The following is a 24,929-nucleotide window of genomic DNA, read 5'->3' on the forward strand; positions in this document are numbered from 1 at the left end:
AAACTGGATGAAGTTCAGGTCTAGTAATTACTGACTGAATGATTACCGCCCTCTTGTGGCCATTTTGCCACCAGGAAGTAGATATTCAAAATAGGAAGAATGGAAAATTTGCATTGATTTTATGTAATATGAAGTTTTTTCTATATTGGAAACAAATACTACAGGTCTTTAAAATGATCTTTTATTTTTATTAAGCACAATTTTTTGTTCGGGGAGGTGGTATCAAGAGTGGTATCGATACTTGGTATCGGTATCAGATACGTTTTTTATCATTATTTTGCTCCGAAATGTTCCAGGAGTAGTTTGAAATCCTCCTTGGACTTCCTCGATCACATCCTTCTCACTATTTCACTTTGAGAACGGTCTCGCCCGACTCGTCTTTGTCCACATGCCCGAATGTCATGTCTCCATAATGGATGTTGCAAATTTACTCTGACATCGGCTGGCACTAGGCGAGGTGGAAGGACTCGGAGGGGATGGGGGGGGCGGTACTAAATATATATCTCCAACCTCGGTGACTTGGATCCAGTACGAAGCGGCAGATCACAAGCGATGTCGACTGGCCTACTTCTTTTTCTGGTCGTCCATCACTGATACGTGGCCACGCTGCATGATTTATGTTGTCTGCACAACACGGCAAAGAAAAGCATGGCAGGCCGCTCCGCCTTTTCCCAGCCTGCTCCGACGCAACGTATCCTTTTTCATTTAGAGAACAAAGAAGGGAGATTGGATGCCGAGCTGCTTTTGTTTAGGATCCCATCCGTTTAATCGGGTCAAATGTGATCACCAGACCCGAGAAAATCGGACAAAGCTGCTCTTCTCAGCATAGTGAAATAACACGACAATGCTTTTCTAAGATCTCACCAGCCGCAAAATTCCAAAATCCAATCAATATTTATGAGCTTCAGCGCTGAACGTGGTGCATTAAGGTTAACATCCTAAACCCCCCCCCCGCGTTCGTATTTCAATTCATCATTTAAGTTAGCTCATCAGCGCCTCTGTGTGAAATGACACTAACTCCAAATGGAATGTGTTCCTCTAATCAGAGTTGTGCATTACTTTTTTTTTTATATAATCCACACACAATCAAAGTACAGTCATCACAATAGACTTGAAGTCACGCACACTCTGCACGTTTTTTTTCTTTTATTTGTAGCCTTCAACTCTACACGGTCAAAGATGGTTATCATTTCCCAATCAATTTCCCGAGTGTGTTCAACAGAAGAAAGAAAAAAAAAACGAGAAAGGTGCACGTCTCCGTGACCTCCTCACACGATTCTCGAGTATTGATTGATTCCCAAGACCACAACTCAGCACACATCCAAGGACACACACACACACTTATATCTATATTTATATGCCCTCCCACCATAGATCTCTCAGGTAAACCTAAAAAAAAGAAATGTTATTATTCTTCTGTGCAAGGAAGACAGATCAAACACCAAGTGCGTGAGGAGCTGCACTGTTTATTTGTTCTCGTCAGAGCAAACAGCGTCGATGTTAAACTTGAACCATGTCAACGAATTCTTTTGATTGATGTATAAATCGGTGGGAAATTTGAATTTTGATGACACGGGAGCTTTGAACGATGGGAATCCCGACTAATCCCCATAGATTTGATTTTTTTTTTGTACAATGTACCATTGATTTCCCCTTTCCACAGCATTTATGCTGCAGAAGTATTACGGGAAAAAGCAGCAAAATATTAAAAATTGCAAAATTCATAATAAAATCTAAAATAATGCTAAATGAAATGAAACACTAAAATAATATTTGAAAAAAAAAAGGTGTGCAAAAAACAAGAAAATGGATGAGAAAGTGGTCCAAGAATTGACCCCTGTGGAACCTCACATCTAATTGAGACGAAGAAATCCCAATCTTTGAACCTATTTAAAACCAATAAGCTCCACCCACTCTTTTTTTTTTTATTCTGACGAGCAGCATGTCATTATCAATCGTGTCAAATTCATCGCTGAGAGAGAATTTATGAGCGCCGCACGGCGTCGTATAGGTCGGAACAACAGGGCAGGCCTCATCGGGGGATGGATGAAGGGTGATGCCGGGGGTGAGGCAGGGTGCCATGAAGCAGCTGTGCTCTGGACATGATGTGAAGTAGGTCAGCATCCCTGCTCCCGCTCTCCGAATACCATCTAAATACGTATCAAGATTTCCAGCACAAAATCAGTCGTGCTCCCACTCTGAGCTAGATAAAGGGCCTGCACAAAATCCAAAGTACTGATTTGATTCTTAAGTACATCCAAGAGTCTGTACTTGTTTGCTTGAGCACAAAATGAAGCGTTAGCCTCAATCCTATGTAAGACCCCTTTTGCAAAAAGACACAATAAAGACTTTGTTTCATGCTGAGTCATCAAGTTTTTTCTTGAAGGATTTGGTTCTTTTTATACGTATGGAGTGCATCGAGTCTCCATCAGTCATCTCGAAATGGCCTCAGTCACAATGGCTGTAACCTCGGGGCGGGACGAAGGGCTTTATTCTCGCAGCCTGGTTGCTAGGATACGACATTTGGATGCAATAAAAAAAAGAGCACCTGTGTTGGACTTGCACCTGCTACATAAATGAATATGACGCCAGGATTCTTTAAATCTCTCATGATTTCATGTTGCTCGTTTTAATTCCTACGGTCTGACTCGAAGGGCAAAATCTTCTTTCTGTTCGAATATTCTTGCGCCTTGGCGGCGTAAAGTTTTCGAGTGGCGCCAGCGATTCTCGCAGCTGTTTGTTTTTCAAATTTTTCTCTCTGCTCATTTACTTTACCACCTGCAGGCTTTTCTCTCACATAATGCAATACTTGCGTTTAGCCCGAGAGGCGGTAATAGAACCTTTGAGAGATTCCATACAAATGAAAAGTAGCAGCGCTTGATATAAAGAACACATCACTGGAATCTGGCCACAAGCAGCTAGAAATGTCACTCATGCTATATTCCTCCACTCTAACTATCCATTGAAAAGAAAAAAAAAAATCTAAAAATACCCCAAAGTCATTTTAATGGCCTGGCACCTGGGAGGCCAGTGCCCCCCACGGCCACCTCTCTAGCACCGCTACTGATCCGTCATTAAAAAAGTGGGCAACCAGCTGTAACGTTTGCGCTTTGTCATATATATTTTTCTTTGATTTATTCTTTTATGATTTATCAGCATGACAGCAAGTCCATGGGGCAAAATGAAAAGCAATAGCCTAGTAAAGACCTCGCGGAGCTGCACATGAATGCCAACCACAAGCCGCAGAAATAGCGCGATGCTCCTTGCTGACATTTACTGTACGTACTGCAAAAATGTGCACCCCCCTTCCTCTCCTGCTGATCCTCCTCCGCTCATAAAGATACTGTATGTCCATCTGTCACTTCATCTTCCACTCTGCTTCTCCTCAAGGATTATTTTTTAATAACCTTGAGTCGTGTCGTTCCTTAGTTTGTGTGTTTTATTTCCCACTTTCCCCTCAATCAATGGAAAGGGCAGGAATTCAATTGAACATTTAATCTGTTACGGCCCTTATGATGTGTATGCGTGCAAATAATTTTATATATTAATTTAGTTTCCCTACATACTTAAAAAAATCCCTTATTTAAATATTTATATATAATATATTTTGTAATTTAAAATAAAATCCCTAAAGAATTTTAATAAGATTAGTAACTAAAAATACAAAATGAAAATTATTTAAGTTAATTAAATGGCCAGCGCTACCTTCACGTTATGCTAATAGTAGCATGGAATGGAATAAATTAGCCGCACCAGCTGAGCAAAACACTCAAAATGGCTTTTATATCCAAATAATTAACATATTGTGGAAGCATCTTTTCAACGATGTAATATATGGAAACTGACTTTTGCGCTCACTCATCATATTGCCTTTCATGTACACCATTTACATGCATGCAGCTGATGTCAAGTAGTTTGTCAGATATTGTGTAAAGGAATCACATGTTCCTCTTTTCAAATCCACTGACCCCCCCCCCCCCCACACACACACACACACATTTATGCAGCGTTCCATCTAAAACGCTACACTTGTCTCTACTCAGTACCACGGACAGCTCCCTCGAGACGTTCCCTGCCTTTTTTTCCCCCAGTCCCCGAATTCGTGTCGCGAAGCTTCCGTCTCCATTTGCCTACGTCGGCGATGGAGAGGAGATGACAGACGTATGAGCAGAAGAAAAGGCGAAACCAGCTGTGGCCTGAATGTGTCACGTTCAAACGTCACTTTGTGCACCGCCGGGTGCGGGATGGAACGTAAGCGGGCAGAGCACCGGAACGCTTCACGAGCGCCGCGTCAGCCTTAATGGAGTCTGAGAGGCAGCGACACAATCCATGCATCGTCTTTATTCTCCACAACATTGTAACTTCTGCTCCGTTAGAAGATATTTCTATACTTGTCGTACCGACAATGGACGATTTCATATTAGAGTGATTTCAGTTTTGCCGTGTATTCATTGTGGATGTTTACCCCTTTGGGTGTTTGATGACATGCAGCAAAATCCTTAATGTGTTTTCTAAAGTGTTCTTTCTTCTACTTTGTTGTCCCTTTAAACTTCCTCCATTCTTCATATGAGCGCCAAAAAATGCAAAATGTGTATTGATCGTACGGGTGATATTTGAAGACACGTTTTTTTTATATTTGTGTAAAATAACCTCGGGCTAAAACGGTCATTTAAGTTGGAGCAACTTTAAAATATAAATTATTGACATTTATGGCAACAGCAAAAGCAAGCAAGATGCTTTTATTATTATTTATTTAACAATAAAAGGAAAATTATTTCTTGTAAAATGCGGGAAAGCCAATTTTCACAACAGCTTCAAATCTAACTTAAAATATTTAGTTGGATTCCCCAACTTAAGTTTTTTATTGAAATTTTATGCAACTTTATTTTGTGATCGTGAACTGTGGATTATTAATATCTCACACATTTTTTTCCTTAATCGTCGTGCTAGCTTAAAATCAAATTAGCCACTGTCAAAATAAACAAAACACCGTTATGATAACAATGCATCGGGTGATGCTTGAGAAAGCCTAAGAAAAGACTAAGACAACTTTTCTGGCTCAAGTGAAGCCTCGAAATGTATGATGACATCTTGCATCATGATATTGAAAAAAAAAATGGTGTCATGTGATGTCTGCCAAGTTGTGATCCGGAAAGATTTGCAGAACTTGCGCTGTACAGTAAACCTTCACAATATGCATCACCAAAAAAAAAAAAAAAAAAAGTCTTAATATGAACTACACACAAAATGCAAAACATGTTTTTTAATTTTTTTTGGGGGGAGGTTGAACAAATGCCATTGCTGTCTCGGAGGCATTTCAAGAGTACAAAGTGTGAAATTAATAGAAAAACAAACACAGGCCTGAGTGAAGGAATTTATCGTCCAGCATGTCCGGCCGGTGACGGGAAAAATTTTTTGGCAGCGCTTGTTGCGTCAGCTCGATGTAGTGTGTAAAGAACTCTGGAATATTTCTAAAGAATGAAATAAATATACAATCCGGGAGTGCTTTGAGGATATTGTGCCTTTGATGCATTCAGGGTTGATGGAAATGAGAATAGATCATTGGCGGCGCCATTTTTTTATTTCTTTTTTTTTTACTCCCGTCTCACGAAAGTGATGAGTTCAGACAGACGGGAAGACGAGCGGTGGCTGGGAAAAAAAAAGCTTGGAAACAATATTGGCTTCGGTCGACGTAAGCAGCGTGACGCTTATTAGAAGCTTATCTGAATACTCTGCACTAGACACAGAGGAGAAGAAATAGGATGTGCTCAAATTACCCCGGCAAAGTCTGCTGCAAATAGAAGCACGAAATGCAGCTCAACATGATATTTACACTGGCAGAGTAGAAGTTGCTGTTTTATTTCTTGCTCGTTTGCACAAGGCTTTGGTTAAAAACTACAATTGTTTGCAATTTGTTCATAGAAGAACAACAAGGAGTCACATGCTGCTTCATGTCAAGTAAATATCCGTTACAAAATACTTAAGGATGGGCAACAATTTTTTATTCGTGCCACATAGAACCAAATATTCCTAACCAGATGTATGACAAAGATGTATCTTTAATTAATTTATTTATATTTATTATTTTTATTTATTATTATTATTTTTTTTTAAATTACTTTCTTTTTTGTTTCATTTATGTATTTATTATGATACATTTCTCTATATGTGTATAAAAAGATCCTCTATCCTAACCCAACAAAAAGATTTGATGTGAACAAAATAACCACATTTGTTTGTTTTTCTTTCTTTCAGTGAATAAATAAAAAAATCACCATTCAAGGATGGCACAAAAGGAAAAAATAAAAAACACAAGATCAGGTAAGTTTATCCTTCATATGCTTACTTAAAACAGAACATACTTGGGCATTGAGCCACATGCTGCTTCACCCCTGTTACATCTTGCACAGTCTAAAAAACTCATTCGTGTTTCTAAAATTGCTTTATGACGAATCCAACAAGTATGAACACTTGCCGCCATTTGCAAACAGGTCTCATGTATCTGCACCGACAGCCAGCCGCTAGAGGTGATTAAAGCGCAGATGTGTGAATTATGAAACATCAAGCAACCAAAAAAAAAAAAAAAAAAAAATCCAAGGTGGAGGCAGAATTTGGTGAGCAGCTGTGCTTCGCTGCAGGAAACACAGGTGGAAGATGGCCAGATGAGCCATGTGGACTCAATTGGCTCATCTGTTGCCACCCGCCATGACTCCCTCGGGGGTCACTTTCACTCCTAAACTGCCTCATTTTACAAGCCGGATGGAAAAGTCAGCCAAGTGTCATCCAAAATGGAGCATTGAATTAAGAGCGGAGGTCACAAGAGTGAAGATGACTTATCAAAGTCTTATCATATTTACTTATGAGATTACGTCCGGGTCTTAATGAGACGAGGCTACCAGAGATTAACAGCCGTGAGGTGTTTCCACGTCCCGGTAGGATGTGAACCGCGTCGCTATGCTAACGAGGGATGATAAGAGTCAAAACGTATGTGCGGAACTGAAAAGTTACTTTCTCGAAATGTCGCCGTTAAAAGCTTCCCAGTGGTTTGCGTGTCTTGCGTTATTTGACCTCTGCACGGATCGAGGTTGTATTTGCTACAGATGGCCTGCGAGTCACTTTGCTGCTCATTGCTCACCAAGGTAACACTGCTGTCACCTTGCACACACACACACACACACAACACACACACACACGAATAGCACCGGCAAGCTGACATTGCTCCGAGAGTGCCAAAGGGCCTCGGGCGGGTCCCGGTGCTGCTGGCAAAGATCTCGCGCAAGTCACTCGAGAGAGCTCTCCATGTGTAAACTAATGCCCTCCTCCTCGAGCGCTAACTAGCTCACTGAAAAATATTTTTTATTCATGAGACCGAAACATCGGTGGTGCAAAAATCGTGACCAATATGGGTTTGATTCCGATGAACGGTTTGTTGTTAGCTTACATCGGCTAATCACAGGATTAATTTCAGAATAAAAGCTTTTTTGACCCCAATGAGCCACCGTAGTCAAAATCGGTCACGGGCTTCGCCTGCTTATTTCCTTCCACCATCGAAGGTGGACAAATCATAACGTTAGTCTTTTTTTCTGGAAAGCTAGGCAAAAATATTCCGCTAGCATCAGTTTCCCAAATTGGCCAGACATGTCGATCATAACAGGATGCATAAAAAAAAGCAGCCATGCCTGAAATTGAACAGGAAATTGATCATTTTGGTGTCAAAGCTGCCATTTTGGGAAACTTCCACAGCTTATCAAGCCCAAATGAGCTCCAATCGGAAGCAGATATCCTCGACAGATGGCCGTGTTAATTCGCCGAGCCGACACCAAATAACGTCGGCGGCGTCCAAACTTGATGTGATCTTGTCGAGGATTGTCTCATAAAAAATGTTGACTCGAGTCACTTCGGGCCTTCGCGAGCTACCGTCAGCCAAATGATCGAGACAACAGGCCCGCCGCCGCCATGTTTTGCCAGCTGTCGTGTCACGGCTGGTAAAAACGTACGGCACGAGCGCCGCCGAGGTTATTAATAGCGTCCTTGTTGAAATCGTGCCACGCAAAGGTCACTTTGTGTGTTTGCGCAAGGAGTGCGCACGTGTGAGATCTTTTGACATCCCGGGCGCGTGTTAAGAGTGTTAATGTGTTCCGAGTGCAGCCCGTTTTCTTTGAAGACTTTGAAGTCGTCGAACAGATGAAAGCGTTTTCGCTCATTGATGCCTCCCGCCGCATCTCGGTCCTCGCTCTCCCGCCGTAATCCGCCGGCGTGTCAGAGAGGCTCCGCCTTCCGCCCTCGCCGTCACGTTGACGCGCACCAAGCCGCTCATTTTCTTTTGGAAGGAAAATGGATTTAAGAGGAGAAAGCCTGAGAGCATTTTTGTCAGGTGAAAGTCCCTCGGGGGAGCGCGCGGATGGCTACGACCGCGCTAAGAGCAGGTCGAAAGAGGACAACCCGACTTCAAACATGTTTTTAAAACTTCCCATCCACTTTCTACTTCGCTAAATAGACTACCGGAGAAAAATGATGAGCGCTGAGCACATCAGAAAAAGTATGCTAACATCTGTGCGCGGGCTAGCATGCGCACATTCGCTGAAGACGAGGGCTATGACGTCCCGCATTCATCAACGAGAAGGGATTAGCGTGCCGACGACCTCGGCGAAGGTTAATTCGGGAGCTGGCCAAGCGTTTGTAACCCCGAAAATAAAGATTAATTACTATGACGACGTCCATGAAGCTAGCTGCTTCTGTTTACGCTTATTTTCAGGCTTGGAAATGACACACTTGCCTCTTCCTGTTAGAGAATGTGAGGCAACTTTTTAAAGATAGAAGTCGGTAAAGACACAACAAGGATAACTGGAGCACAAAACAATTCAAACGAGAAGTGACAAGCATGTGGCAGCTAGCCAGTGTCCGGATAGCCCGAGAAGCTAAAGCAACAATCTGCATCTTCATTCCGTGTCTCTTCTTACAATCCAAGTCACAGGCGATCCCAATCAAAGTCGGTTGTTTACAAAACGTTCCGACTGCGAAGGTCACACGACTAGAACATCCAAGCCTTCATTCATTTTTATCAAACAGATGCTAACCGTATCGTTAGCCTCTCAGTAACTTTGCCTCCAACGTTTTTGGAGATATTGGATATTTGCTTCCGTGGATTTTGGTGACTCATTGCGCCATTTCCAAATCCTTAATCCAAATGAGCCTCCCGGCGGTTTAATGATCCTGACGAGCTGTGGCGTCGCACAGTTGCAATTCAAACCCAACGAGGACCGATCGGAAGCTTCAAAGACGACAAAACAAATATTCGCGGGCGATTCCTCACTATGGCCGCCTTCTAGCCAGGTGAGCAAATAGCAGCCGTCTAATTGAGGGAATGACTTTTCACTGTCTGGCTGATGACAGTCGGGCAACAGGCCATTTTCAATTACCCGCAGAGCAAAGCTGTGTTTGAATACCGTTGAAGTGAGCAATGGGCCGGTTTTAGGGCTTTGCCGATGTGCGTTCGCCTCTTTCTTCTCCGGTAATAGAGTGCCGAGTTGAAGTGAACTTTTCAAAAAAAAAAGTCTGTGATAACTTGCAGATGTGTAATGACGACGAAAGGATGAGAGGCAATAATAGAAATGTAGAGGTTGTGGCAAGGAGAGGAATACTTTGGAAGCGGATTTAATGGATTTATGGCATGTCAATCATTAAATTAATCACCTCACCTCGCTTCTTTTTTTTTTATATAGGATCTGTTTCCTGAAATTTCAAAAGATTTCCCTCAGATCTTTTTTGACAGCGGTATGACAAATATTTGACATATGAAATGTTTTTTTTCTACTAGAATATTTTGAAACTACATTCAGATGAATTCGATCCAATTAGTTTCTTTTCTCTAAAAGATGTTTTGAAGGATCATTAGAAACTTTTGTCTTCACACTGCGCCTTAGGTTGAAGTCAATTCTTCGATTTAAAAAACAAAAAAAAGAAACACTTAAAAATATTCTCCCATAAGAATTAATGCTGCGATACAATTAATCGTGCTGCTCCCTCCCTCACACTGACCACCGGGCGGCAATATAATACACTAAGTCAGACAACCACTATTTTTTTTTGCTTATTCGTCATTATCTTATATTTATATCATCTGTCTAGCTGTGTTGCTCCACTCTTTGTATTTAAATATCCGTTGCCTCTGAAACCGTCACTATCGATGCTAACAGTTAGCCTGTCAATGACGTTTTGCATTGTTTGTTAGCATTAAGCTAAGAGGATTTATGGATTGAAGCTACTATATGAGGAAACAGACAAATTCTGTCCATTTTGCATTTGGCTATTCATAAAATAAGCATAAGGCGTCCACATCTGCAAGCTTCCACTGAGCTCCATCCCGCATCCACATATCCTAAAAAGCAATCTACCCCATTAGCGAACCTACCGAAAACGCACCTGAGTGGGATTGTCAACGTGCACAATGGACTTTAAATCCAAACGTTCCCTGCGGACACTGCAGCGGTTTAAAAAAAAAAAAAAAGGCAGCTCCAGGCTCGGATTTGTCGTTGTCGCTCTTAAATAATACACCTAAAGAGCATTAAGGGAAGCAATGTGCAGAGTCACCCTTCAGGAAGAAAAAATATGGCTCAATTTTCTAAACTAAGAACTCATTTGCATACATCAGCATTTTTTTATTTTTTCTTGCGTGCGCTGTGGGGAGTGTTTACTTCATTATCTCGCAAAGACGGCCTGCCTTTCTGTTCCTGGATAGCTCACAATGGAAGGAGAAGGAGAAAAAAAAATAGACAGGATGAAATAGGATCTACAACGTGGTGCTTTGGAAGAAGACCATGTGAGCGTGGAGGTCTGATCATCTGGGGAAGGCCTTCAATCACATAGACGTGGATCAGGAACGGGTTCTATCTGGAATTAATTGGGTTTCCTCTTCTTTTAATGACTTTCTGATATAAAAAAAAGGCAACGGGAAAAAGGACAGAGGGTTCATTTTTTTTTTCCACCCCATCCTCATCTCATCCCAGTCTGTCAAAAGAGACGGATGGATCGCTAGGAGGGAATGGTGATGAATTCTGGAATCCGAATTACACGCAAGAGAACAAGCAGGGCAATAAAAGGCCGCTCTATCGGAGACTCTAATCACTGGACTGCGCCGCTGCAGGTGAACCTGACTCTGATCCGTCATGATAAGAGCGGCGGCGGCGGCGGCGGTGCTGCTGACCTGTAAACTCATTCACAAGAAATGTTCAGCTCTTGCTTGTCAGCTCAAACTTATTAAAATACATTTTCTGCCACAGTAGCAATTTATATTGTTACACAGCGGACGTGGATTTATTAGCCGGTGTTGAAATGTTCAATGTTTAATTAGCTGTTCGCCAGCGATTAATCAGTGTCACTTTGGGACTTGAACGACATCCGTTTGGTCCAAAGGTTTGAGTCCCTTAAGGGGTATCGTTCATTGCTGCTCAAGTTTGTCGGTGAAACTTGAACCCTGCGAATGGAAAAAGGCTCCGTTTTGGAAGAAAAGCGGCATCAGCAGCTTTTTGAAATCCTAGCATGGTAACGTTTTATCCAAAACAACATCAAAAATGAAGTATTGATTAAGTTACATTGATTGGAAAAGCCAGAAGGGCAACAGCCGTGGGAGACGTTAAAGTGTTTGTGATTATATTTTCGGCTGGTTATTTAAAATCTTTCTGGTTGTAGGAAAAATATAAAAGTTGTGAGGAGAACTAGATGTACTGGAATCTACCATTTTTCTGCTGTGGAGAGGGAAGCAACTCCATTGTGATTTGAATGACAAAGTTGGAATACATAAGAAAATGCTGAAATGTAGACTGTACCATTTTTGTTTTTTTGGGCGGGCAGTTACATTGGCACTTAGTATAAAGAGGAATTAATTTCTATAACATTTTTTCTCATTATTTATGGCTACGTTGGGCTAATGGCACATTGTTTTTTGGGGGGAAAATGGCACAATAAATAAATTAATTAATTAATTTAAAAAAAATGTGACTAGAATTGCAGAATAAAAAAAAAAAACTAACAGCCCTAACAACCGCAATATGTCAAAACATCTAACCTGGAAACAAATAAGTGAGCTGCTTATAAAAAAATGCCTGGTGGCTGGAATTTGTGTTGTTGCTGCATCGCTGCCATCCGCTGTTAGCGTTAGCCGTGATTGCTTTGCTTTCCCCCTCGACAGTCTGACACCCCGCCACTCACAACCTCGGCCCCGTTTGCGCATTCCAAACCAATTAGTCCGTCCTTGGTCGCGGGAGGCCACGCCCCCTCCCCCCACAATCTGCTATCATAAATTGATTTCATTCACTCACGAAAACCCCAGAGAGAAAAAATAACAATGTATCGCCCCTCCTCGATGGAGGTGGCCTTTTTTTACGCACGCGTACTGTAAGACCGGCGATATTTTTTCCACTCGGGTGTACGAATAAATCAGCAGAAACTGCAGGAAAAAAAAAAAAGAAAAAACAGACACGCTTGTGTCGTTTCCGAGCTGTCACGCAGCAAAAGTAGGAGTCGAGATGTGAGGCGTTTTGAAGTTCATTAGTGCACAAGCATGTCTGCGTGGCGGAAAGAACGCCGGCGCAGCGGGGCTCTTGTGCTCCCTGCTCCTCCTCACATCGCTTCTAATTCGGCATCAATCAAACATTGGAGCGTGCGCAGGGGCAAGCCGAGCAAATAAGCGCAAATGTGGGACATTTATACAATAGTTTATGACATGGCACACACGCAGGAAAAAGACAAAATAGCGAGACCCCCTAGCTTGAAAATTGGAAATCTTTGATACATAAAACGTCTTGAAGCAAGAAGAATAACTGCCTCAATTCAAAAATGAAACTTGAAGGCACCAGATCTCAAATGTTGGTCTATTGACAAGTCCCAAATCCATTTGAATCGAGTCCGTCTATCCGTGGTCGTCGCTGACTGTTCCAATTGATCCATCAATAACAAGCAAAAAGTCGTTCAACTTTTATTCGGCCCCGTGGCTCGCACTTCTAGAATACTCAGCGGACTCTAAAACGAAACTGTCCTCAATTTGTTTGCTTTATAACGGTCAGCGTGGGGGCAGTCCGTTTTATTTGCGACGCCGTTTTACTTATGAGGTTGTGAGCCGGAATGATTGTTCCGCATTTTGGCAATTTGATGACACCCCCATCCCCCCCAGTCAATTACAGCCTTGCACAGATAAAACATTAATTTGTGAGCCCGTCGCCGCGGCAACCTGTCCATCAATGCATCGGGAATGCTGAAGTCGAGCCAATAGACGGGCCACCTATAGAAAAGCAATTACATTTTATCTTGGGCCAAAAAACAACAGCACATCCCTGAAAATGTCGCAATATGTATTTATTTATTTATTCATTCATTCATTCGTTTGCTCGCTCGCTCGTTCGTTCGTTCGTTCGTTCATTTATCCATCCATCCATCCATCCATCCATCCATCCATCCATCCATCCATCCATCCATCCATCCATCCATCCATCCATCCATCCATCCATCCATCCATCCATCCATCCAATAATTAATTAAAAACTTCAGTTTTTCTGAACTGCTTGGTCATGAAGCGCTGCAAAATGGCCGTCATATCGCTAACCGCTCGTTAGAACTGCCACAACATATTCAATTTGCAGAGAAATCACACTCCTTGACTACTTCACACATACAAATCAGTCGCTAATGGAAGAGACGTCACCTCATCTTTCCGACGCACCGAGAGATAGATTTTATAGAGCGAGCGAGAGAGCATCGGCAATATTTATACACCTCCGCCCATCAGATGAGTTTGTTTAAATCACGCTGTGACCTTCAAGAGGCGGCGCGGGGAATTAGGAACATCCAGTAGATGGCCAGGTAACGCTTAGATGACGGCTTGCGGGTAATGAATACGCTCCTATACCACATCAAAAGCTTGCTCCTCTGTGAGAGAGCCTCTTCAAGGACCATTTGCTTTCCCACCTCCCCCTACGCGTAAACTTGCAGTTTTATTGCGGTAAAATACAACCAAATACCGCCGTCCCGCGGTGAGTGAATCTAAAGAAGATATAGTGCGGTAATTAGTGCAGGATTGAATCGCTATTTCTTGCATGGCTGACCTTAAAGCCGCTATTCGCTATACACTATATTTATTATTATATCCGTATTATACAGGGAGGTTTGATAGCGAAGCGGTATTTTTTTTAACGACTGGAATTTAGTTGTTGTGTCCTTTGAAGTGCTATATAAGTGCTTATATTATATAGAGTTTAGGCTACAAGATGAAATAATAAATCGCTAGTCAAAAATATTTATATTTTATTTAATTATATTTATATTTTAAAAAGATGAATGCTAGTAAAAAATTGCATTTTTATTAGCATTCTTTATTTTTATTTATTTTTTATTAGCATTTTTTTTCATATACAGTTTAGGCTACAAGATGAAATAATAAATCACTAGTAAAAAGTATTTATATTTTATTTATATTTATATTTTAAACAGATGAATTCTAATAAAATAGCATTTTTATTAGCATTCTTTATTTTTATTCTTTATTTTTTTATTAGCATTTTTTTTATATACAGTTTAGGCTACAAGATGAAATAATAAATCACTAGTAAAAAGTATTTATATTTTATTTATCTATATTTTAAACAGATGAATGCTAATAAAAATAGCATTTTATAAGCATTTTTTATTTTTATTATTTATTTTTTATTAGCATTTTTTTTCCAAAAGTGAATTTTTTTATTAGCATTTTTTTCCAAAAGTGAAGACAATTTGCAATTTCAGTTTTGACATGAATTTGATGCACAATTTGTTTTGGCGGGCCACTTAAAATGATGCGACGGATTATATTTGGCCCCCGGGCCTTGGGTTTGAAACCAGTGTTCTACACGGATGGCATTTCATGACAGCTGTCAAAACAAATGTTTGCTCTCCAAAGCGCAGTATCCAAATCTGTGGATTGAATGCTAATGGCTAACTGGAATCACATGGAAAAAAAACCAAGCTTCTCAGTGCTCTCCAGTGTCTCTTGAGCAAGGCTGATCACGGGGTGCCTCCACCAAGATCTCATTCCAGCGGTCCTTCTCACGCTCCAAATTGCAGCTCCTGCGGGGGTGCGATTGGCTGCAATTAGGCAGCTTGTATTTACCCAACACGCCGTTGGCAGCCGGCGTCGACAGATAATATCGAGACGAGCCGTGTCTGAGAGCCTCACGAACAAAAGGCAAGCAAGGCTCCTTATGTCGTCGAGAGCGCGTGGCTGAAATGCGGAGGCGGCATCGATGCTCTCTTAAATAAAGCGAATGTACAAATTGTGAGAGTCCTTATCTCCATATTTTGAATAATCCCTATCGCTCTTTCATTAGTTCATATTGATCGTAATAAAGTGTTCGACACCGAGACGCTCCGGGCGCCGTGATCCCGTGACATCCACCTCTTTGTTTTCAATTAAAGCGCAGTGCATTAAGCTTTTTTTTTGGGTACTCTTCATTAACGACACTTAACCAAATGTAATTTTCCCCGGTGTGATAGCTCAATCTCTTTGTATTTGATATTAAATGCCCAAATGGTTCGGCTCGCTTCAGTATCGCACTAGACTATGAATTAGCAACACCGCTAATGTTTTTGTGTGTTCGTTTTTTAATAATGCGCCAGAAGTGCTGATGCAAAAATCTGAAAAGAAAATTGTCACCTTTGTTGTTTGCTAGCTGCTTGTTAATTGCCACCAAGTAGATTAAAAACTGCTAACAACTAAGGCTAAACTTCAGTTTTGGATCACTTTAACACCTGTTATTACTCTCCTATGAACCTGGCTTTGGTGCCTCAAAGTGGTAGAATTTTTTTTGACTGCGGGTCAAACTGACCCATATTAGGTGGGTTGGATTTCTAAAGCTACTATACTGAACCCAGCTGCCACAGTTGAATTTCAATCAGTAAAGGATTGTCTTGACGTAACAACCCAACTCAACGCAAAAAAAGCCCCGGGGTCAAATTGACCCGCTAACCTCATTTCTGTTTGTCATGGAACTGCAAGATGTAAAAAAAAAAAAAAACACTTTGATAGCTTATTCAAACATATTGCGCTTTAAATTGATGATATTCAAAAGCACATTATTAATGCAATAGGGCCTGCAAAATAAAATTTAAATTCATGCGTGAGTTACAAGTCCGGCCTGGCAAGCTCGAGAGACCTTGCGGAGTCGCCATGTCTTCTTCAATGCAGCTCGTGTTTTCCCTCACCCGCTTATTAGAGCGTTGGTTCTGCCAGGGCCATATTCAAATCCCTACTCGCTGTTTTTTTTTTTTTTTTTTAGTTTTATCCAGCTCCAACAGCACACACGACATTAATATTCACCCGCAGATCATAGACAAAAGAGCCTCGGACCGCCGTTTGTTGCTCGGACCGGTTTGTCGTGCGTTAAGAGGAGAGGCATGGAGGAGGACGCTTAAATGAAATGCTCGCCGCATGAATTTTTCATCTGCCAGCAGCTGTTTTTGTAACCTTTTCTTAGGACAGCCGCAGTCCCTCGGAGACGTTGGCGCATCAACGTTGGCATCACTGCTTTGGCATCATTGCTTGGCATTTGTTTTTATTATGGGGGGGGGGATTTTTATTATAAACAAAGGATTCAGTGTTATTAGTTTTGTAATATTTTATGCAACACATTTGTTTTTTGTGTGGAACCTATATGCCTGTCTAAAAAAGGAAAGTAGTACAATAATATAGCTCTAATTTATATGTTGGTGAGAGGAAAAGTGTAGCCTGGGTTGTTAGGGGAAATTATTGGGAGTCTTCACAATTTTTTCGGACTTGAATAATCTGGAAGCCATTTTATTTTTCAGTTTAAGATGAGTTTGGAATGTCATTATTTATTTATTTAAATGTTTATGTTGACAATAACTTTTTTTTCACTTCACTCAACCAACGTTATTAAGTCACTATATCTGAAAAAAGCATCTTAACGCTTTATTCTCCTTGCATGACTCTTTGGAATATTCAAATAATATTTTGCTGTAACAGTGAATGAAACTTTCATAAGTTTCACACACAATTTTCCATAATTTTCTTGAGCCAAAATTGCATTTGCGCTCAAATAAGATTTAGACGAGCGTCCCGAAACAAATTTCCTTCGACCTTGGAGATTCTACCGCATGTTTGGGTTAGAAAACAAGCGTGTGTGTGTTGTGTTGAACGGCCGCCGTTGGCAGGTTCTCCCTCTTGGGGAGGCGACTGGGGCTTGGAGACGGGAGGGAGGCGTATCCCCTGAGAAACCGCCCGAGACTGTGTGTGCCAATTCGGGTCCCAGCGCTGCTGCTACCCATGCATGCTGGGAAATGAAAAAAATATCCATCTTCATCCCCTTGTGAAAAGTCCTCTGACATGAATACAGATCCAAATGAATAATATTCACACTTAGGACTACAGCGCTTTTTTTTTTTTTTTTAGTAGTCCTCATTCTGCTTCAGGGTTACATTTGCACCTTCCGGAGGATTGCAGCATCACGATCAGGTTTTAGAGATGGCGGGATGATGAGCGGTGGGCGGAGAAGTCGGTGAATAGAAGAAAAACAAACATGTTAAGAGCCTCAGCCCCAGATTCACAATCATACAGGGAATCACAACAGGTTTTTAATAATTCAAGATGAAGAGTGCAAGTCTGCAGTGAGCGAGAGAAGCTAGAGGAATAACAGGTTGGGAGGGGGGGAGTAGAATCTAACAAGCGCGATGTGTGTGCGCTACAAGGCTAAGCTATTCGTCAATGCAGAGAATCCATCTGCTTTTTTTTGTTGTTTACAACCTTGACTTGTTCAAACTCCATCTGGCTTTGATGACATCATCACAATTCGCCGCTTTGAACCGACAAACGTCGGACGTCTTACATCACGAGCAATTGAACGCAGCTAACGAAAAGCCTTCAAGTAAATCTCAACAAATGAATCAATTTTTATCGGCTCGCAAGTCTATTAACTCGGTTGCTCCACTTCCTCCCAATTCTGACCTAAAACACGTCTCATTATGTCGTGCTAATTTTCAGTTCTTACCACAGGCAAGAAGGTATGAGCAGAAGTGAGGAAAATAAAAACCTCAGCCCCTTAAAAGGAAAAAAAAAAATTGCCAATTAGCACAAGTCCTTGCGATTTCTTCACTCTTGCCAACGCTTCCAATTAACATTAATTATTCATTATTTGCGATTGAGTGTCTGCCAGGGAGGCTTGGAAGAGCGGAAGCTGCCGAGGTGAGATCTTTGTATCGTTAGTACACTACTTGACATCCCATTTTTCTTATCTCGTGTGTTCCGCGTGATTAATACGTGCATCATCCTCAAATCTACGATGTTTTGTTGCTAATAGCATTAGCGTCGAGACGACTAATTGCTAGATGATTCTTTTCGGTCGCTGTAACATTTTTCGTTTACGCTAACGGAGAGCAATGGCCTACTGTTTATCTGTTTCCCACAATGTGCTGTTTATTTTCGTGCCCGGAGATAAACCGGAGCCCCTTTGCAAATGTTTACAACGCAGCGGGGACCCGACACGCTGACCTGTGGCGCCGCCGTAGTCTTTATGGATTACACGTAAATGTGAACTTCGGACCTTTGCGCATACGACAAGCACACTAGTGCTATTAATTAGCGCCTGACGATACGAATATTTATTTTTAGGACTATGTTTGTAATTAATCGGTTGAGTAAATAAAAATATATATGTACGATGAAAATACGATGAAAATACGATAACTTCTCATTTAGTCCCCTTACGCTTACAATAATAAAAATATCAATTACCGGCAGAATTATTAAATGTTTTCCAATACTTTGACCTTCAGTATTTGTTTTGAAATACCAAAATGTGATTAATTGGTTGAGCCCAACTTTTAATCACGTGCCTAAGTTCACCTATACCCGCAGCAGTGATTCTGAGAGGAAAAATGAATTGAACTGTGATCCAGATTTAATACACTGATGCCAAATTGATGATTGACAGCTCATTGTCAATGGTGGCTAATTAGAAGAAACCGCAATGGAAAGGTTCTGCGGGTTCATTAGGGCAAATTGGAAACTCTGAGTCAGGACCACATTTGGAAACTCAATTTATTAACAGAGTAAAGGTTGTCACTCTTACTAATCCTGAGATTTCGTGAGGACTGGATGAAGGTTAAATGGAGTGCACGAAGTTGTCGCGAGCCACTAGCCTCAACTAGCTTGAAATATTCTAAACTTCTAAAACCGCAACTTGCGATGCTAGCTGTTAGCATGTCAATGATGTTGCTTGTTAGCATTAGGAAAGCTGTGATTCTTTTCTCTAATTTTGTTTAGTTTGGGAGTGACTTTTAACACAATTAAGCCTTTTTGTTGAATTATTATTCACTATTACTGCTGATTGTTAAGTTCACTACCACCAAAGAGCGCTTGTATCTCAAGTCTATGCTCACAAGTCAAAGCGAAACAATAAATCGTGTCACTTGTATCTCAAGGCACCACTGTAAATAAATACAGTATGTAAATCCGGTCGGGAAACAGGAGAACATCTAGCGAGAGATTGAAGAGAAGCAGCCTGTTCCATGTACAATATTTTATTTTGTTCCCGTCATACACACTTGAGTGGGACGAGAGGGTCGGGTCGAGAGGATGAGAGGCAGAGGAAGTCCGGCACACACCTGCTAGGTGGGAGGCAGCGGGAACATCGAGGCTGTTGCATACGCAAAATAACAATAGCGTGCGTCTTTGTGCATCCGCGGCCAGACAACGCTGAGTGCTCCCACACAAAAAACGTTTCCATTAGCGCCATAATATTGCTGTCAGAACCCGCTTCAATGTATGTACAGAATGTGTGTGTGTTAGAATCTTATTTATACATACCGTACACTTTTACTTATTCCTGTAATTTGCCAACCAGAAGATTCTCCAGTTCCTTGAAAGTAATATTGTTGCGGCATTGAAAACACTCGAAGCATTGTTCTGTTCGTCACAAAGACGGAATATCAGGGGACCGAGCAAAACAGCCCTCCCCACCACGTATACTTTTGTTATCCATAATAAGACATTCAAGGACAACTTACAAACTAATTAGTCGTTTCGTTATTAGAGCTCGTTTCTTTCAACCTAGCAGACCGGGAGAACTTGATTAGTGCTCTTCTCTTTGACTGGACTCCATCAAAAGAGCATCAAATAGCTGCAGCTCATTCAGAAATTCTGACCACACCAAGGAGAGGAGGAAATATAACGCCAGTCCTAAATGCCTTCAAGTAGCCCCAATTGACGATGCCAGATGCTTTGTGGCCGACTATAAAGTGAGACAACTCTTTTAAAGTTTTCTTTCTGACTCATCAGCACCTTCAAAGTTGGAGAAAGAAGCTATATAAGGATGGAAGGCAACAACTCTAAGTAGATTGTCAGGCTTCTCAGGTCAATAACACGTGTCATTATCGCCCACTTTCGCCGCCGTCACCATTCGATTCCCATTCTTACACCCCATACACACTCTCTTAATGAAGTCAGAAAAATCTATTGACCACATATGAACCTCTGGCTACCTTTAATGGAAATCCTATCAACTTAAAAAGGTACTTAAAAAAAAGTGGATCTATATATATATATATTAGCACACACAAAATAACACAAATGTCACATGAAGAAATATATATATATATATATATATTTTATATATATATATATATAATATTATGATATATAAATATATATTTTTAATGACATTCTAATGATGTATTTTGCCATCATCTTATATGCTTCCTTTTCTCTGTCAATTACCTCCACAAACAAAACTAAATGTGAGTGGGCTGGGCTCTGCCTGTCAATCTCCATCCAAAGGACCTCTTCATCTAGAGGTGGCGAGAGCTGGTGTGACACCAACGCAAAAAACAAGACCAAAATAAACATCTTTCTTCCATTACTTCCATTTGAGCCCTGACATATTGTGTCCTTGGACTCTCTCTCTCTCGCCCTCTCTCTTGGGATAAATAAATAAATTTAAAATGTCTAAAAAAAAAAATAATCTAAAAAAAATGGCAACAGGTTCAAATTTTTGTTTAATAAATAAATTTAAAAATTCTAAAAATCCAATCGTTTCATGATCTGCTATCTACCCTCTCGATTCGTTTTCGATTCCGAGCAAAACATGGAGCGGCGCGACGATGTGGGGTTAGCGGCTTCATTAGCGCCATCGCTAAGGGCAAAGTGACTTGTGGTTCTTCTGGGGAAGGGTAAAAAGTATTGATATGGCATTGATTGGGCAGTCTTTCTCTGCTCCGCCTTCCCGTGAGAATTGAACTGCACTAGGCAAGGCCTTGAAGAGGAGCAGCTAGAATGCACGTTAGCGCTTATCTATTCACTCTGCTCTTTTTTATACCCCCCACCCTCTCTCTCTCTCTCATACTGGGGGCGAGGCAGGAAGCGACTTTCTCTTGAAGGTTCCTCGCCAAAGCAAAGCAGATGGAAATCTTTTTGGAATAAAAACAGCTCTGAGCTTTCCCCTTTTGCTCGCTATTTAAATCGGAACAATGAAGGGAGGAGACTTGACAACGCCAGTTTTCCCACACTGACGAGCAGAAATGTAAAGTTTCTATAACGGCGTCAGTGTGAAACAATTTTTTTTCGTGAAAGACCGTTTGGAAAGTCAAACAAATGTGTGTTTGACCTCTTAGAGCTTCATCCGCACTTTTCAAAGGACTTTCCGAGCGTGGATTTAAGCTGCTGAGCAAGGTGGGAGGAGAAGCCTGTCATTGGGATGCAAGAGCGAATCCCTGCAGGGTGAAGGTGGACGGAATGTAAAACAAGCAGCTGCCAGCTTCGCTCGTTCCTCACTATGTGGTCTTCTCCGGCGTGAGAAGAGGATCTCAGGAAGTCAGCCATGGAGCTTTTTACATTCTTCCCTCGGAGGACATCTTGTTACAGCCACCATGTTGTTGATCAATTATCGTGCTTATCTCTAGCGCTCCAAACGACACCTCGCACTTGGGGGGGACTTGAGTAGTGATCAAGGACTTAAGTCCAGACAAGTGCACGAGAGGTGTAAATCTGATGTATGCCAAAAATCCAATTTCACAAAGGTGGCCTTTGCGCCGAGTGAAAATGACGTGAGATGAAAACAGCTAATTCCACTTATCCGCATTTTCACGCAAAGCGTAATAAGGTCAAAACATGTCTGCTGCTGTAAATAAGTGGCTTTAAGAGTCTTCTAAGACAATTAAGAGGGATTTGGATCCGACAACTACGTGACTGGGGAAAGAGTCTTGGAGGATTCTAATTGAAGAAATCACAAGTCAACCAACCACCAGGGGGCGAACTAGAGGTGAGCTAGATGTCACGTGCTGGTGATGTTGCTCAACAGGTCTAAAACATACATTATCTCAAGTCGGCATATATTCACACCCCCGGTGCACGGCTTTTAACTCGCAGGTTAAGCAATTACCGTGAAAGCGATCGGCGCTAAAGCTCGACGCGAACGGCGGCAGACACACGAATGGCGGCAAGGCGACAGATGCTCGGAGCTCAGGTGACACGCTGACAGCAGGCTGGCTCATTAAAGTGCGAGCGAGGAGGGCCAACTCTCACTGAGAGGAGACCTCGGATAGCGGCGAGGTGATGATTACCTACGCCGCCTGTGAAAGGCCGCTGGCTTTTGACTGACGTTTGGTTAGTATGGGATCAAAAAGTAGCCGTCGAGGAATGACTTTTGGAAGTTGACATTGGGAGCCAGTAGATGGAGCTGTGGTGGGAAAGGGAATTGAACACTATTTAATTCATTGATTAATATTCATCAGCTTAGGTACAAATCTATAGTCATCGATGGCAGCGAACGAGTTAATCATTTTCATTTATGTGACGACTGATGAGTTCTCCCCTGAATTTCGAAACAGTCAAAACCAAGATCCAACAAGTAATCAGACTAGCGGAGTCGTCTGGGTCATTAGCGGAGAGTCTTCTTCGCATGTACACACACTGAAGTTGTAATTATGTTTCAAATCATCTCCGAGCCGCAGTCCTCGGAGTGTATTTCACACATACTTGAGATAATTTGCCGTGAAGTGAGATCAACCTCCGAGATGAACCCTACTTGTTGTTTGCTTCATCGCATCTTCAACCCCGCGTTGGAATTTCCCGCCCGTCGAAATCGTTCATTTTTGAATCCTCCCTAAATCCGCAGGTACTCTCGGGAGCGAATTAGCCGGCGTCGGAATGCCGACTCGGACGTGGATGGAGTGCGGGATTAATAGGATGCAGGATAAACAAGCGCAAATCGGGGTGGTGGATGCTTTCCTGAAAACATGGTGGATCCCCGTGCCGCTTGTTCTCTTCTGTCACCGCTTGGCCTTGAGGACACGCTACGGTTCAATGGCACAAGGGCAGACGTCCAGGTGCTGATGCTGAATTGCTTTGCTCAGCACACAGCAGACAAAAGTCCCCGAAGCCTCGGGAAGGAGAAGGGGTGGCGGGAGCAGGATGGGGGCTGTCACAGGAGAACACCTGGGAGAACTCCCGACTCCTCCATGCCCTCCTCCTTGCTTCCTTCCCATCTACGCAAGTCACATTGACCTTTAAAGTCCTATTTACCACATCATTAGAAATTCATTATTAATAATGATTAAAAAAACAAAAGGGCTCATAGGTTGTTTATTGCTTTCACCTCATTATGCTCAGCTAAAGACTGGCCTTGCATCTGATTTACGCAATAATGGCGGATACGGGCGATTGAAAATATTCGCAGGGGAAAATGCCGAAAAGCAAAAACATGACCCCTAGAAAATATTATTAATTACCTTTATTGATATGTATCAGTGTCGTTGTATCGGAACTTTTTTTTTTTAGTACCGATACTGGTGCTGGAAACTCTGATGTCATCAAAGTTAAATATTCTTTGTAATTCGTTACATAATAAAACATTACTGTTAGCAATTAATAATTTACACGTTATTTAATTCTAAAAAAAAAAAAAATGCAACAAAAGCTAAATTTTAATGAGAAGGGGGCGGGGCTATGAGCACAGCATTTGTTTCAACTAATTTGCATATTTGTATACTTACATGACCATTTCTACTTTCATTATTTCGCTACGGAAAAATTGCCGATCCAAACAACTCCGAGATGGACCAGCATGACTGAGTATTCTTTTCTTTTGTAAATGGCTCCTTGTGCAAATGTGATGCTTGAGATGCACATCGGTGCCCAGCAGCGCATTATGTGAAAGCCATCGCAACGATTTTTTTTTTTTTTTTTCCTCAGCATAAGTAAATGTCAGACATCCAATTATTGGTGATGCTCTTCAGTAAATTACTGTTGACACCATGCGCTCCAGGTGAGATCTTCAGACTACCAATTCATCAATTTGCTTATACTTTTTCATTGCTTTGTTGTTATAAAACGGAAGTATTCCCTCCAGTAGTCAACTTTTTTTACCTCCATCGTTTTGATTGGCTTAATCGTTATAAATGAACACATTCTGTAACAAGACAGGAAAGGCAAAGCCCACCCGGGTCCTGATTCGCTTCTCATTTTCCAACCGGCTTATCGACAGCTTTAGGAGATTGCTTTTGGGGGGTTGATATATATTATTTTTTTTTGCTCAGCTCTCTACATGATCCGAGCCCTCCCGTCAGCGGTCCGAAACGCGAGTCCGACAATGGCGACTTGACACCGAGTGACACTGAGAGGATTAGACAAGCTATTCTCTTGAAATAGAATTAAGGCTCGCCGGGTTTGGACGGCGCCTGGAGATGTTTCGACGTAGTTAAGTGACAGATGGGCATTTATTGCTTTCGTGCAAATTCATGTCATCGTACTTAATCACTCGCCCGCTCCCGGGGGCTCGGTATCTCACTTCTCCGGTAAAGCGGCTGTTTGTCCTTTGCTAATGAGCGTAGATTTGCGGCTGTTACGGCGGCCATTTTTTAACGTGTTATCGTAAACACTTGACGTCCGCGGGTCA

The 24,929-nt window shown here is 41.7% G+C and overlaps 2 protein-coding genes and 1 long non-coding RNA gene across 5 annotated transcripts in view; 1 reads left to right on the forward strand and 2 right to left on the reverse strand.

Annotated features, from left to right (window-relative positions):
• The window catches only part of dph1 (diphthamide biosynthesis 1), a 112,045-nt gene that overhangs the window by 40,668 nt on the left and 46,448 nt on the right, over positions 1-24,929 (forward strand). For all 3 annotated transcript variants that reach the window (XR_015859421.1, XM_088380725.1, XM_088380724.1), the window contains exon 3: positions 6,256-6,321. The gene's annotated coding sequence lies outside the window, so the exon portion shown is untranslated. The remainder of the gene's footprint in view (positions 1-6,255; positions 6,322-24,929) is intronic.
• The window catches only part of rtn4rl1b (reticulon 4 receptor-like 1b), a 67,771-nt gene that overhangs the window by 39,097 nt on the left and 3,745 nt on the right, over positions 1-24,929 (reverse strand). The gene's annotated exons all lie outside the window — the stretch shown is intronic.
• Positions 19,304-20,453, reverse strand: LOC148395602 (uncharacterized). The gene is made up of 3 exons (XR_015859490.1): positions 20,047-20,453; positions 19,847-19,945; positions 19,304-19,676 (listed from the first exon to the last, which is right to left on the reverse strand). It is a non-coding gene; the product is annotated as an uncharacterized LOC148395602 (long non-coding RNA).

The sequence above is a fragment of the Syngnathus floridae genome, chromosome 7 (genome assembly GCF_059516105.1).
Source record: "Syngnathus floridae isolate MCC-2025c chromosome 7, RoL_Sflo_1.0, whole genome shotgun sequence".
NCBI classification, from domain to species: domain Eukaryota; kingdom Metazoa; phylum Chordata; class Actinopteri; order Syngnathiformes; family Syngnathidae; genus Syngnathus; species Syngnathus floridae.